The sequence below is a fragment of the Podarcis raffonei genome, chromosome 4, assembly GCF_027172205.1.
Source record: "Podarcis raffonei isolate rPodRaf1 chromosome 4, rPodRaf1.pri, whole genome shotgun sequence".
Classification (NCBI taxonomy): Eukaryota; Metazoa; Chordata; class Lepidosauria; order Squamata; family Lacertidae; genus Podarcis; species Podarcis raffonei.
In genome coordinates this window covers 102,946,271-102,959,894 of record NC_070605.1, presented here as the reverse complement: position 1 = coordinate 102,959,894, position 13,624 = coordinate 102,946,271, and the positions used below count along the sequence as shown (strand labels likewise).

Genomic DNA, 13,624 nt, shown 5'->3' with positions numbered 1-13,624 from the left:
TTTCTCTTGGCAGAACAAGATGAGCAGGTGACAGCAAAGGTTGCAAGGTTTCTAGGTGGGGCAATCAGAATAAGATCCACTATTTGACTATTGATTCCAAACCCTAAAATGTATTTTATATAATTGACTTTTTATTTCTATCCTTTGTATATCGTATTGTTGTTTTATTGCTATGGCCGGTGGCTGATGCAAATAAAGATTCATTCATTCAGTCGTTGAATATAAGAGTAATATTTTTAAATGGCCGGATGGATAAAATGCTAATAAAAGGTTTTTGCCTGACATCTTAAAAACAGCCAGGGTCAGACATTTTTCCCTGGGAAAGCCATTCAGTAGCTGGAGTGGCACTGCTGAAATGCCCTTTTGCAGTAGATGTGCCAACCCTGATGGAGGAGGTATTTGGAGAAGAGGATCAGCCCTAGAGCTCAGCATGCGGCAGCTTGGTAGGAGAAGAGACATGTGTCAAGTACTTGGATATGAAGCCATTTGCGTTGTTTATTTATTGATTAGATTTTTATCCCACATTTCCCCTCAAAAGAGCCCTGGGCAGCAATCAACAAAAGAGTAAACACAATACGAAGATTTCTAAAGCATTTAGAGCTTGAAAGGCAAGCACCAGCACTTTGAACTGAACCTGGAAGCCAATAGACAGTAAAATTCTTCTCCCCACGCTTTGCTCCCGCATATTAGCTCTGGGGGCTCAAGATGCGTTCCCTGATGGAACAATCATAACAGCGCAACACTGTATTCCACCCTTTGTTTTTCTGAAGTCATAAATTAATCTGCATTATCTTTCTAATTATCTCTTAATCATCTGCATATCTGTAAGGCATCATTTAACACTTGTTACTCTACCGCTTGAAAGTAGCATCGCCGTTGTTAACACGTGTTTTCTAGTCACATAAATATTTAAGTGACAAATCGGGAAATGTTAAAATCACAAATAATGGCACATACAAATCAAATTAACACATAATAAAATTGCCAGCTATTAATGGCATGCAAGGAACACAGCATATTATTAATCCAAATAAAATCCATTAAGTTTTCAAAGGGCTTGCATTCTGCAATACAGGGTTGAGCACTTTCTTCAGGTGGGTGAGATACTTCTGTTTTTTCCTTCCACACTGTGATCAGTATAAGAGATCTGACTACCTGTATTTTGCACACATCCTACCTATTTTTAGAGCAACATTTGCCGAGCCGGCTTAAATTAACTGTGAGCAGGCCCACATAGCCCTATAGTGTCTACTCTGGCAGTTAACATTTCTTATCACCTGTCTAAGAACATAAGGAAAGCCCTGCTAGCTCAGACAAATGACATTTGTTTATTTATATATTTATTTAAAAAATATCCTGCCTTTCCCCCAGAACTGGGACTCAAGGTGGTTCACAAGCATTTAAGCAAACACAGATAAAACATAGGCTGGGTCTACATTGATCTTCTAAACGTTGGAAAAAATAATGTTCTATAGTGCTTAATAGCAGTTTTCCATTGCCAGTGGCTTGCTGCTCTGCATCGCCCTCTGGTGTCACATTTTAATAACGCATTTTAACATTATAAACACCAAGTGTAGATCTGCCCATAGATTTGGTGTTTGTGTGTGTGTGTGTACAGTGGTTTTTTCTCTGGGGGGACGTAGGGGTACACATACCCCCTAAACATGGCCTCATTGAGGGACACTATTTCAATACGAGTAGGAAAATGAAAGTATCCCCTAAACATTTTTTTAAAGAAAAAAAGCACTGTACAGAGAGAGAGTAAGAGAGAGTTTAAAAGTAATTTAATTATAATGGAACTAAAATGATGGAGGGGGACTCTGTTAAAATGCATATAGTAAAAATCTGCTATCTATTCCAGTATCCCATTTTACACAGTAAACATAGTGAAGGTCCACTGAAAGTACCAGTTTGGGCTGGTTAACCCCCCCCCCCAATAAAAATTTGGGGGCATAGCCAACTAAGTCATATTCAGGGGTAGACACACTGAAATCAATAGACAGGTTAGATTAAAGCCCAAATATTTCAGTGGCTCTATCCTGTGTATGACTTGGTCAAACATCACCCTAAGTATTTTATGGATGGAAATCCTATTCCACCAAAACTGGTCATTTCAGTGGAGCTCTGCTGGACGTCCTCCTGGCATTAGGTATTGAAGAAGGTAGATGGAATTTATGGTATATGGTGAGCAACAAAGATTAAGGGACTGCCAAAATACATATCCATAGTGATTAACTCTTTGTGCTCAAATGATAATTGCACATCTGCGTTGTGTTTTTGTGCAAATGCATAGACTTTGGTCTAGGGCTAGATTGAAGTTATTTGGAATTTGTCTGGTTTTGAGGCTGCTGCTGACATGCCATTGTCTTTTGCCATTCTTGATTTTCTTTCAGGTAGCTCCTGAATCTTATTGAAATGACTTGGGGTCACTTGTCATGCATTATGGAGAACAGTAATTCATTCGTGTGTCAGAAAAAGTTAACCCAACCGTCATACCCCTGTGTGGGATTTGTGACTGGTGAAGTGAACATTTCAAGACACCCATTGTTGAAGAAAGCCATGAGCCTCAGGGGAATGGTCCTATTGCCACTTTCTGCCAGAGTGTCGTAGGCTTTTAAGCACACATAAGCTTATTTCTAACTAAGGCTGAAGAATCACCTAGGATTTCTAAAAATAAATATAAAAATCATTTTCTCTGTGGTTGAGTAACACGACGACTGCAAAGAACCAAGCACTAACTATGAACTATCTTCAACAAGGAACTATTTGCTCAAATAAAACAGCACAGATTAAGTTTGCACATGTTTGATCATTTTGCCTACTTAATTCAGCTTCCAAAATTCAGGGGCATGATTCATCCCCTTCCATTCACACAGCTCTAAACATGCAGAAAGAGATTTGAAGGCAGCCTTGAAACAGCTTCCCTGTCTCCCCACCACCATGGCCAGATGCACAGATATTGCCCGTACATTGTATTGTGTTTACCTTTACAAGTGGGTAACTTGCTGGAAAAATTAGAGGAGTGTCAAACCAGAAGGTTTATAGAGAATGAAAAATATTTAAAGAATATTTAAAAATGTACTGTACGAACAATAAGATACATGCAGAAATAGAGTGATACTGGTAACCAAGAATTACATAAAATATAATAGTGGAATACACACACACACACACACACACACACACACAAAATAATAATAAGATGAATCTGTGCAAGGAATACAGATAATATAAGTAGTATAATGAGAATTATTGGAAGTTACACATTTTAATCTGTCATGTAAGTGTAATATATTGTATTTGTTTATGTTTGTTTCTTTATCTTTTCTTATTTCATCGTTTCTATTCATTTGTATCGTTTTCTGTTTTATATGTTATGTAATTTGTGTATCTTTGTCTATGTGAAAATTAATAAAGATTTTCTAAAAAATAAAAAAAATACAAGTGGGTAACTTGCAGTCAGATCCAAAAATCTGTGCACTGCAGAGCACTGATGCAACTTGAGGGGATTTCTAGTATGTCACATTTAGGAATAAATGAGAATACGATAGGAAGAGCTCAAAATGTGAACTTCTCTTGACAATTTGAGTTGGAGCTCCTCCAAACCCTCCAAAAGCCCTTTTTAAGTCTGCCCCAACTCAAACTGGATCTTACATTCTGCCTCCAACATTTCCATTTTAAATCTGAGATTATAAATTCAAGTTCCACCATCTCTGACTGCATATGAATATGATGCTTTTTCTCAGCCAAGGAACCCTGTATTCAGTTGTATTATTTGTAGCTGGGAACTGTAGAACTTGTAGATAAATCGCATGATCTGAGATGCAAATGATAGAAGTCCTTCAATATCTGCATAGTTACCCGCTTCCCAAGGGCTTGGGGGAAGTGAAGGTGGGTTGGCACCTAAATCAGGCTTTTCAAATGTTCCATTAAACATTCAAATAACCTATGAAGGTTGTCCAAGTGTTTGACTGGAGCTGTCAAACGGCCTCATTTACTTTGGGGGTTAGGAATGAGAAGCAGCTTGTGTTTATAGGGATATTCCAAGCTTCCACATACAGCACACAACAAGCCAAGAATATGTTCTACTCACAATTGGTTCAATTTAGAAGCCACATTAGGTGACAGTGTGATTAAATTCTAAGGGAAAGCTGGCAAGTCATGATACTTGCAGATACCAGCTAGGGGTGGGAAAACAGTTCCGGTTTGTGCCACTTTCACAATTTTCATTCTAAACTCCATTCCATCTCATTTCTACAGCCTTAAAAAAAATCTGAAAAAACCCAAACCAAACCAAACTAAAAGAAATATCTTGCTTTTACGAGGTGGTCAAAGAACTGCCCCCTTTTCTGTCTGTCTTTCAAAGCAGCTGTCTTGAGCAGCCAGCTAGCATAGCTGCTGCCACATTAACTGATTTTCGTGAGCGCACCTGTCCCAGGTTGTGATGCGTGGTGATGATGCACCAGGCCACTGGCTGTTGCCATGAGTCCAGTCTGGTATGAAGAAAGAAGAAAGAAGAGGTTCAGGGCACTGGGAGGACTGAAGTTCCTGTGCAGATTAGGTGGGCAACTTTCCAATGTGGATTAGCTGATTTCCAAATCAACCTGAAATGAGCTGGGGAGAGTGGGTACGGGGGGGGGGGAGGCATCAATAGTACTAATACTAATTCTGCTTTTCAAATGTGTGTCCTTAGACTTGCTTAAGTCCTTAGAGCCTGTGTATAAATTTCCCATAGTTGGCTCTGGAAGTGAAATATTTATGGATAAAAATGGTTCTGGTCTTGTTTGCAGACTGTTTTGTTACAGCTGAACATTACAGAGCCCACCCCCAGCCTCAAATGTGTGTGTACGTGTGTTTGCCAATGTTTTCCTTAATTATAAAGTAGCCCTTTGAAACATGTCACATTTTTCTCCATTTCAAAACGCAGCGATGAAAAATTAATTTTTAGGACAAAAATAAAGTAGGGCTGTTTGCACAATTTCACTTGTCTTTACTCTTTGAGTTAAAAAAGAGCAAATTCACTGGTTGATTGTGGATATGATTTTCTAACACAATATTTAAATAAAGTCACTAATTAATGATATAAAAATACCTGTTTGCTATTAAGCAAAAGCAACCAGATGCTGCACACATGTGCCAATTAACATTTGCAACATTTTTTGCAGATTAGCATTCCGGGGGGGAGGAAATGGGCAGGATCCAATTCCATTTTTTTTTTTTTAAATATTTTATTTAGGATTTTCTTGTTTTACAGAAGTGTAATGCCTCGTATTTTTTTTTTTTTCCCATGTAACATTTTTACAAATCCGTTTCATTTGTTGAGGCATTAGGGGGAGAAGAAAAAAGAAAGAAAAGAGAAAGGGGGGGTGGAGAGAGGGAAGATGGATGGGGGTGGGGTCGGGTGGCAGTGTTTCTATTACGCTTAGTGTATGTAGAGTTTGGTGTCAGCGTTGTTTGTGTTGTTCACTTGTGTTCCTTTGGTAGTGAGAGAGTTTGGGGTTGGCGTAGGGTGTGATTGTTTGTTTGTGATTGGCTGTGGTGATCTTTGTTTTCGTGTGTGAGTGAGGTGGGTGGGTGTTTTGGATCAGGTTAGCCATATTGATTTGTATGCTGTTGGTGGATTATTGTCATTGTCTTGTTGGGCCGTGTATGTGATAAAGGGGAGCCATACCGGGGTGAAGGTGTCTTCTTCGGTTTGTCCCCGTGTCAGTTTCAGTTTATTAGTTAATTTTTCCAGTAGGGCTGTTTCCCATACTATTTGGTACCATTGGTCCATGCTTACTCCTGACAGGTCTCTCCAGTGTCTGGTTATGGTGTTTCTGGCTGCTGAAAGTAGGTGGGTTATGAGTTCTTTGTGGTGTAAATGGGCATTGTTGTCTTGGAAGATGTTTAGTAGGGCCAATTCTGGGGTGATATCTAATACTTGTTTAGTTATTTTACATATTTCTCGTATGACTGTTGCCCAGAATAGTTGGATTTTGGGACATTCCCACCACATGTGGAGGTATGTGCCTGTGGAGGTGCACCCTCTCCAGCATTTTGGTGAGGTTCCTGGGCGTATTAGCGCTAGTTTCCTTGGTGTTAGGTACCACCTGTAGGTGAGTTTCAGTGTGAGTTCTTTTCTTTTCGTTGATATGGATTTAAAGGGAGGTTTAGACCACATTCTGGTCCATTGCGTGGGGTTAATCTCATAGCCTATGTCATTCTCCCATTGTTTTTTGATTGCGTCTAGGGGGTTTGTGGGGTTTTGGAGTATTATTTTGTATATTGCGGATACCGTCCCTTTACTGTTTCCCTTTGTTGTTAGGAGGAGGTTTTCGAAGGTTGTCAGGGGCCTAGTTGCTGCTAATTTTACTGTTGGGTTGTTTAAGAGGGCATGTAGTTGGTGTTGTGTTAACCAGGGCATTTGGGTGTCTTCTAGTTTGTCTTGTATTTCTTGTGTTGACAAAGGTTTGTTATTTTTATAAAAGTCTATTAGGCGATATAAGCCTTTGGTTCGCCAGGTTTTTATCTGGAGGTTTTGTGCTGCATGGTGGAATAATGGGTGGTACGCCAGGGGGATTAGTGGGGATGGGGTTGGGGATAGTTTGCCTATTTGTGTTTTCCATGCTTTGAGCATGGTCTGTGTGTACCTGTTGAGTGTTGTGGGAATTTTCTTTAGTTTGTTTGGGAGGAGTGGGTATGCTGTGGTGCAGGTATTTTCAATTGTGTCCCTCTCTAGGTGTACCCATTGTTTTGTCTCATCTTCTAGTATATATGGGATTATATGTCGTATTTGGTTGGCAATGTAATACGCTTCTATGTTGGGGATTCCCCATCCTCCTTCTGAGGTGGGGAGGTGCAGGCATTTGGGGCTTATTCTTGGTTTTTTATGTGAGAAGATAAAAGAGTGTAGTTTCCTTTGCCAACTGCGGAGTTGGGTTGGGGGGATCCAGATTGGGAGGGTTTGGAATAGGTAGGTTAGTTTTGGGAGTGTGATCATTTTGATCATGGCTATTTTGTCTGAGAGAGTGAAATTCATGTTATTCCATCTCTTTAGGTCTTTGTTAATTTGTCGCCACAGGGGCTTGTAGTTGTGGAGGTGCAGTTTATTGAGGTTTCTGGTTATTTGTACCCCTAGGTATCTGAACTTGGTGTGGCAAAGTTTTATTTTGGTGACCTTCGTGAGTTCTTTTTGGGTGTGAGGAGGGGTGTTGAAGCACATAGCTTCTGACTTTGTGAAATTTACCTGTAGGCCCGACACCATTGCAAATGTGTTGAGTTCTCTGATTAGGGAGGTTGCTGTGCTTATGGGGTCTGGTGTTGTGACCGATCCAATTCCATTTTAAGCTATTTCAATTCAATTTTCCCCACATCATATATGGAATAATGTCAAGCTTCAATGTGCAATATGGACAGTATGAATGTTCATTTTAATGCTATGTTTTTGAGCAATGAGGAGTTCCTCAATTGTTGAATTTTTGCTTGTGACTATAGTAAAAAGGTAAAGGACCCTGGACAGTTTTTATAATTTTATAATGAATGATTTTAGAGTGTTGTTTGTGTTGTACTTTTGTATTGTTTTATTGTTGTTAGCCGCCCTGAGCCCGGCTTCGGCTGGGGAGGGCGGGATATAATTTTTTTTTTAAAAAAAAAAAGTCCAGTTGAATTCGACTTTGGGGTGTAGCATTCATCTCTGCTTTCAGGCCAAGGGAGCCTGCATTTGTCCACAGACAGCTTTTCCAGCATGTGGCCAGCAATACCGCTGAACAGGCTCATTGGAAGGTGAATTTTTACACAATCAAATAGTGTTTCAAGAAAAATTGCTCCATCACAAAAACCACCATTTCTGATGCCAAACACTTGTTGCAGCTCTATTTAAATAACTGCCATTAAAATTAAAGGAACTTAAAAGTCCTTAACTCAGTGTTATTAATTGCAGCATTAGTTGCAGTATGAAGCTTATTCTGGCGCACATCATAAGCAAAATTGGTCTGACCAGATTAAGAAGAGAACCACAAAGTTATGAATGTCTCAATAATTAGACATTGTTAACTAGGAAAGCAGAACAGATGTTGGGTGATTGCTGCAATATGCTCCTAATTTCCCACAACTATTTGCAGCAGTTCCCTGAGTAACCAATACATACCAGCACATCTACACATTGATTAAGATTGCATTAACTGTTGTTACGTGTGTACCCTGCCTTAGGAACATAGGAAGTTGCCTTATGCTGAGTCCTGCAGAGTCTCTTTCAGCCCTACCTGGAGATGCTGAGGTTTGAACCAGGGACCATCTGCAGAAGCTCTTCCATCAAGCTCTGGCCCTTCCATCTCCGTCCATAGCCTTCAGAGCAGCTTATGTTCACAACCATGAGTTATTACTTGCAAGACTCTCATTCTGAGTTTTAAAATGTATCTTCTTCATTTTTGTTTACTGTCTTCTGGCATGTTCTGCATGTCTACAAGGGCAAAACCAATCATAATTCCTAAACAGTATAGAAATTGCAATACCCATTTGATTTATTTCCCCTCTGCTTTCATCAACTCTTCTCCACATCTCGTAAATAAGGTCCCAAATAATGTCCTAAATAATGTCTCACTCAGGGATGCTCATATGCCACAATATTTATCAACATGTATGCATGAAATATATGTTTGGTTCAAAATAATGGTACTTTGATCATTTATTTATGTTAAGAGGTGGTCGTTCCACCCCAGTGTAGCATCTGCGGTTTCATTTACGGCACAGAAACAGAGTGATTACTGTATTATGAGGTAACCGCACTCGGGGGTATTACAAAACATGAAATACAACTGAGTTGAGGAAGTTCTCCTAATTTTCCAGGCCTGTGATTATCTCATAGGAGCTCACAGCTTGCAGTTACCAGATGTTTCACAATATCAGTGGCTCTGGAGTTGCTTCCGTGTTATAACAAGAAGATTTTACAGCACAGACGAAGGCTGGCATTTTCTCTGCTGGAAGAAGACAAAATTGGCAATTTAGAACAGCGGTTTTAGCTGAGCAGTTTGGCTAACATCAATTAATCTAATTTATTAAAACATTAAGGAACCAATCACAACCAAGGCCTACCATAGTTCTTATATGTGCCATGTATATCTGTGGGTTAATATTCTTTCATTCAAGCTACAGCAGAAAACATATAGGATCTAAGCCTAAAACATATAGATGCCCAACTTCCGTGGGATTATTTGTGTGTGTGGACTTTGCCCTCCAGTTAGGAGCTGATGGGGCAGGTTCTATATTAAAGTGAGGGCTTCACAACTATGAAACAGAGTAACTTGGGTGACAGGCGTTACATACAAAATGCAAAAAGCCAAGATTGCATTGCAGTGATTTGGTTTGCGTGTAAAGCTAAGCCAAAGCCTGGCTTAGCATGAACAAGTAAACATGTGGGCTTCTAAAGGGAAAATCACAGCCAGTTTGCTCCTTCTCCATTCCTGCTGCTGTTGCACTGCTGTGAGCTAAGATGTGCTTTGGCTTAGTCAGTGTTATGTCTGAACCCAGGCTCATGGTTTATCTTGTTCCAGACAAGCCAGAAGCAGTTGCCAAGGCTTGTTCTACGGCTGACCACTCATTGGGGAGAGAAATGACAAAGCATTGGGTTTGGAGGTAATGCAGAGCCAAACCGTGGCTTAACTCACAGCTGTGTAGCAACAGCAGGACCAGAGGGGTCATGATCTCCTCTCAAGTAGTTCAGATGTTTCCTCATTTGCAGTAGACCATTCTTTGGCTTAGCATTAGGTGCAAAAGGGCTTGCCTCTCACAACTTTAAAAAACCAATTTCTTTATCTCACAAGAGAGCATTTAACCACACCTTAATTAAAACTCAGTTCTAATACCAAACATACATTTGTGGTGATGTATATTGATCTGAGTACTAGTTACATTGTCCACAAATGTTACCCCAGAATGTCCTTCCACAATATGCATCAGCAAGCAACAGGTCTTAAAAATTTATGACAGCACAATCCTAAACATTATATGGGATTACGTTTCATTGTGTTCAGTGAGACTTACCCTCTAGTAAACGAGTTTAGGATTGCAACTGGTAATGGGCTTTAAAGAGAGTCTCTTAACTCTGCAATTTATTTTAAAGCCAGATGTTTATGCACGTCATCAGAATAGAAAGAGATTTTAAAAGGCGTATTTTATTGTGTATAAGGTCCTAGCATCAGGCTGAAAAGTGGTGTAATGGTACAACATAATTGCAAGTAAAAAAACCCAACCACTTAGTACTGAAGCAACAGTAGATCAGGGGAAGAATAGCTGACAATGGGTGTGCAAAAATGTGCAAAAGAGTGGGAGGTAGGTCTTTTTTCACATAACTCTGCTCTTTCAAAGTGGCAATTTTCACAAGGCAAATTGAACATCATGAAAATTTAGCACAGCACTAAATACATTTAATAGGACTATTCAAGGTTCATAATGCGGTGTGCAAGCTATAGAATTACACAGAAGAATTACCGTGGCAGTATAATTCTGAATACCACATAACTGAGACAAACACCAGGGGAAGGCCCTCTCCTTTGTGCCCAGCTTGTGGTCATCCAAAAATTTCTTAGTTGGCTAGTGGTGGTAAGAGAATGCTGGACTACATGGAACTTGGTCTGATCTGGTCAGGCCATGCTTGAAAGTTCTGTGTAAGTGCCCACATGAAAACAGCCACACTTTGCTGAGAGTTCAGGGATGTCCTCTGGTCAGTCAACAAATGGATTATTTGTCCATTTGCTCTAATTTGCCATCACAACCAATTATTAGTGACCTGCTTTTAAGTAGATATTTTGGACAACCAAGCGATTGTGAGGTACTTTAAATCAAATCCAGGGGCCATTGGGGGTGCCACTGGAATCCCACTTGTTTGCTAAACTATTTCTACAATGGATGATCTCTCATTGAAATAGAAGTAACTGCCTCATGATACTAAATTTGTAAAATGTTACAAATTCTTATTGATTAAAGCTCATTCATTAAACAGATTACTGAAAAATCATAATGACTTAAAACCCTTAAATTACATGCAGTTCTGATACCTTAACAAAACCTAAACAAAATTGAAATTAGTGCTAGTGCTGTCTGTTTAGATTATAAATAGGTTTCTTGGCAAGCGTGCATCTAATAAACATAATATATGATGTGTAGGGGGAAAGGAGTATGAAATGAAACAGATGTTCATCTTCAAACAAATACATTCAATATCACATTTGAAGCAAGCATTCATCATTCCTTCACCGAGAAGAATCCCACTGCGGTTAACCACATCTTTAAGAACATAACAGTGATATCTACTTACAAGGCAGCTACATTCATAATGGAAAGGAGTAAAAGATGGAAACAGCTGCAGCGGAGGTTTAGTGGACTTCCACAGATTGAAAAAGGAAATCATGACTCTACTTAGACAGGTTTTATTTGGCTATAATCAGGTTTGGCTGTTCTGCTCCCCAGGGAATACAGTAATTATGGCTCACTAGACTGAAGATAATTACTGCATTCCAAGGGGATTGGCACCTGCTCTCCTCTTTCATGCTGAGTTTAAGAAAAGAAGAATTTACTGCTGGATCCAGGACTGGATGGATCCATAACCTGTCCTGATTGTGTTCTGTGTACATAGTTAAATACCAGTGGTCAGGGATCTGTATGAATGAAACCACTCCTCAGTATGAGCAACTTTTCATTTATTTATTTATCGACCTATCAACTTTTTATCCTGTTATTCTTCCAAGGTGCTGCCTATTGTGTCAGCTCCCTATTTTATCCGCTCAAAAACCTGGCCGTGAGCGCAATCAGGGCACATACACTCAGTGAACCAATACCTTTTTAATCTACATACATTTTCCATACATTCCTGCCTGTTCTCTGAGATCTGCTGGAGGAACAGTGCTAACTCATGGCATCTCTTTGGCAGCTGCAAGAAATGGGGCATTTAGCACAACAAGGATCTACATGGTAGAAATTCATTGACTTAGTCAGGTGTTTTCTGTGTTTAGTTTTAGACTACTTGAAAGGAGGGAGACCTTTCTAGGCCAGGAGACCCAGGTGCAGAAGACAAGGGCAAGACTACTGTATCATTTATTTATTTTTATCTTTTAAATATATTGTAGGCTGCTTTGATAACTTCAGTTATTTGCAGAGTATAAAAGTTCCTAAATAAATAGTATTTATTTATTTATTTATTTATTTATTTATTTATTTAAGGAGAAGGGGGTGACAGAGGACGAGATGGTGGGACAGTGTTCTCGAAGCTACCAGCATGAGTTTGACCAAACTGCGGGAGGCAGTGGAAGACAGGAGTGCTTGGCGTGCTCTGGTCCATGGGATCACGAAGAGTTGGACATGACTAAACAACTAAACAACAACAACAACAACTTTGCCATATGACCCAGTTTTGTGTTCTTCTTCCCTTTGCCTTTTATGCTTTTTACTTTTGATTTTATCATTTTCATGATGTTTTTATGTACACTGATTTCTTGATTTCCTGATATAGAACTGTTTGTATAAATAAAGTAATAAAATAAATTCATAACAAGGCCTTCATTTCCTTGTTTCAGTACTTTGAGAAGTGCATGCAACTAAAACAAAACACAACAAAACACAACAAATACTGAATTGTATAATGACATTTTCTGTTGGCTTGAGCACAATAGTTAAGGACAACAGCCAGTCTTTCAGCAGTAACTAGTGACTGTTATTATGAATAATAGTTTTAAAGGAACAGCTTCACCTTCATAATTATGCTTAGGTCTGAAGAAGAACCTGATAATAAGTTGTTATTTTTATGCATTACTGGAGATGCCCAAATCAATGCCAAAGAAATAAACAATGAAGGAAGGAGGCAATGAAAAACCTAGACTGAAGATTTAATTTCAGAATAAATATGAAATCTGAAAACAATGGTGACCTTGAAACCCAATTGCATTTAGGCAGCTGGAAAGGACTTATTTATTTATTTATTTATTTATTGAGCATGGAAGGGTATTGTTCATCAGTGAATATTTTAGGATTGTCAAGGGAGCTAACAAAGCTGCAACAGGCGGTTAGCAACTATGCTGGGAAGCAAGAGGTACTAAAAGTTGATTGTTAGTGTTCTGCACAGAACGTCAGCTTGTGTACCGCAGAATAGTAATACTGCAGGGCCAGCATAAGTGGGTTCCATCTTACCCACCCAGCTATCCTAATCCTTAAACTACCCTTCCCACCAGCCACCCATTCCTGCTTTTATTGTAAATTTTACTTACTGGGTGGCGAAGTGGGAGAGGTAGTGGGAGCCAGTGATGAGAAACAAAGGAAGAATCTTCTTGTGGCCATGCAAGGCAGCAAAAGCATTTCATTCAAGGGAACTCCAACAAGCTTTTCCTGTGTCAAACAATTGCAACTTTTCACGGATTTAACAAATTAGAAGCCAGCACTTCAAAAGCCTTCAGAACCTCTAATGATCTTTATGGAATCTGCCTTTCTTTTGTCCCAACTTCTTCCCTTACAATTCTACAGAATGAGGATCACTTTACAAGGACCTCAGTGTGGTTGATTTTCCACCATGACTGTTCCCAAGCCATTCCTGACATGTGCTGATTCTTTTGGGATGTGATGCATCTCTCTAAGTGATAGGAGGCGTTAGTAGTAGATG

General features: G+C 39.4%; 1 long non-coding RNA gene across 1 annotated transcript; it reads right to left on the bottom strand.

Annotated features, from left to right (window-relative positions):
* Positions 1–8,635: 8,635 nt before the first annotated feature.
* On the bottom strand, positions 8,636–13,348 carry LOC128412395 (uncharacterized). The gene is made up of 2 exons (XR_008330085.1): positions 13,236–13,348; positions 8,636–8,957 (listed from the first exon to the last, which is right to left on the bottom strand). It is a non-coding gene; the product is annotated as an uncharacterized LOC128412395 (long non-coding RNA).
* Positions 13,349–13,624: the final 276 nt, after the last annotated feature.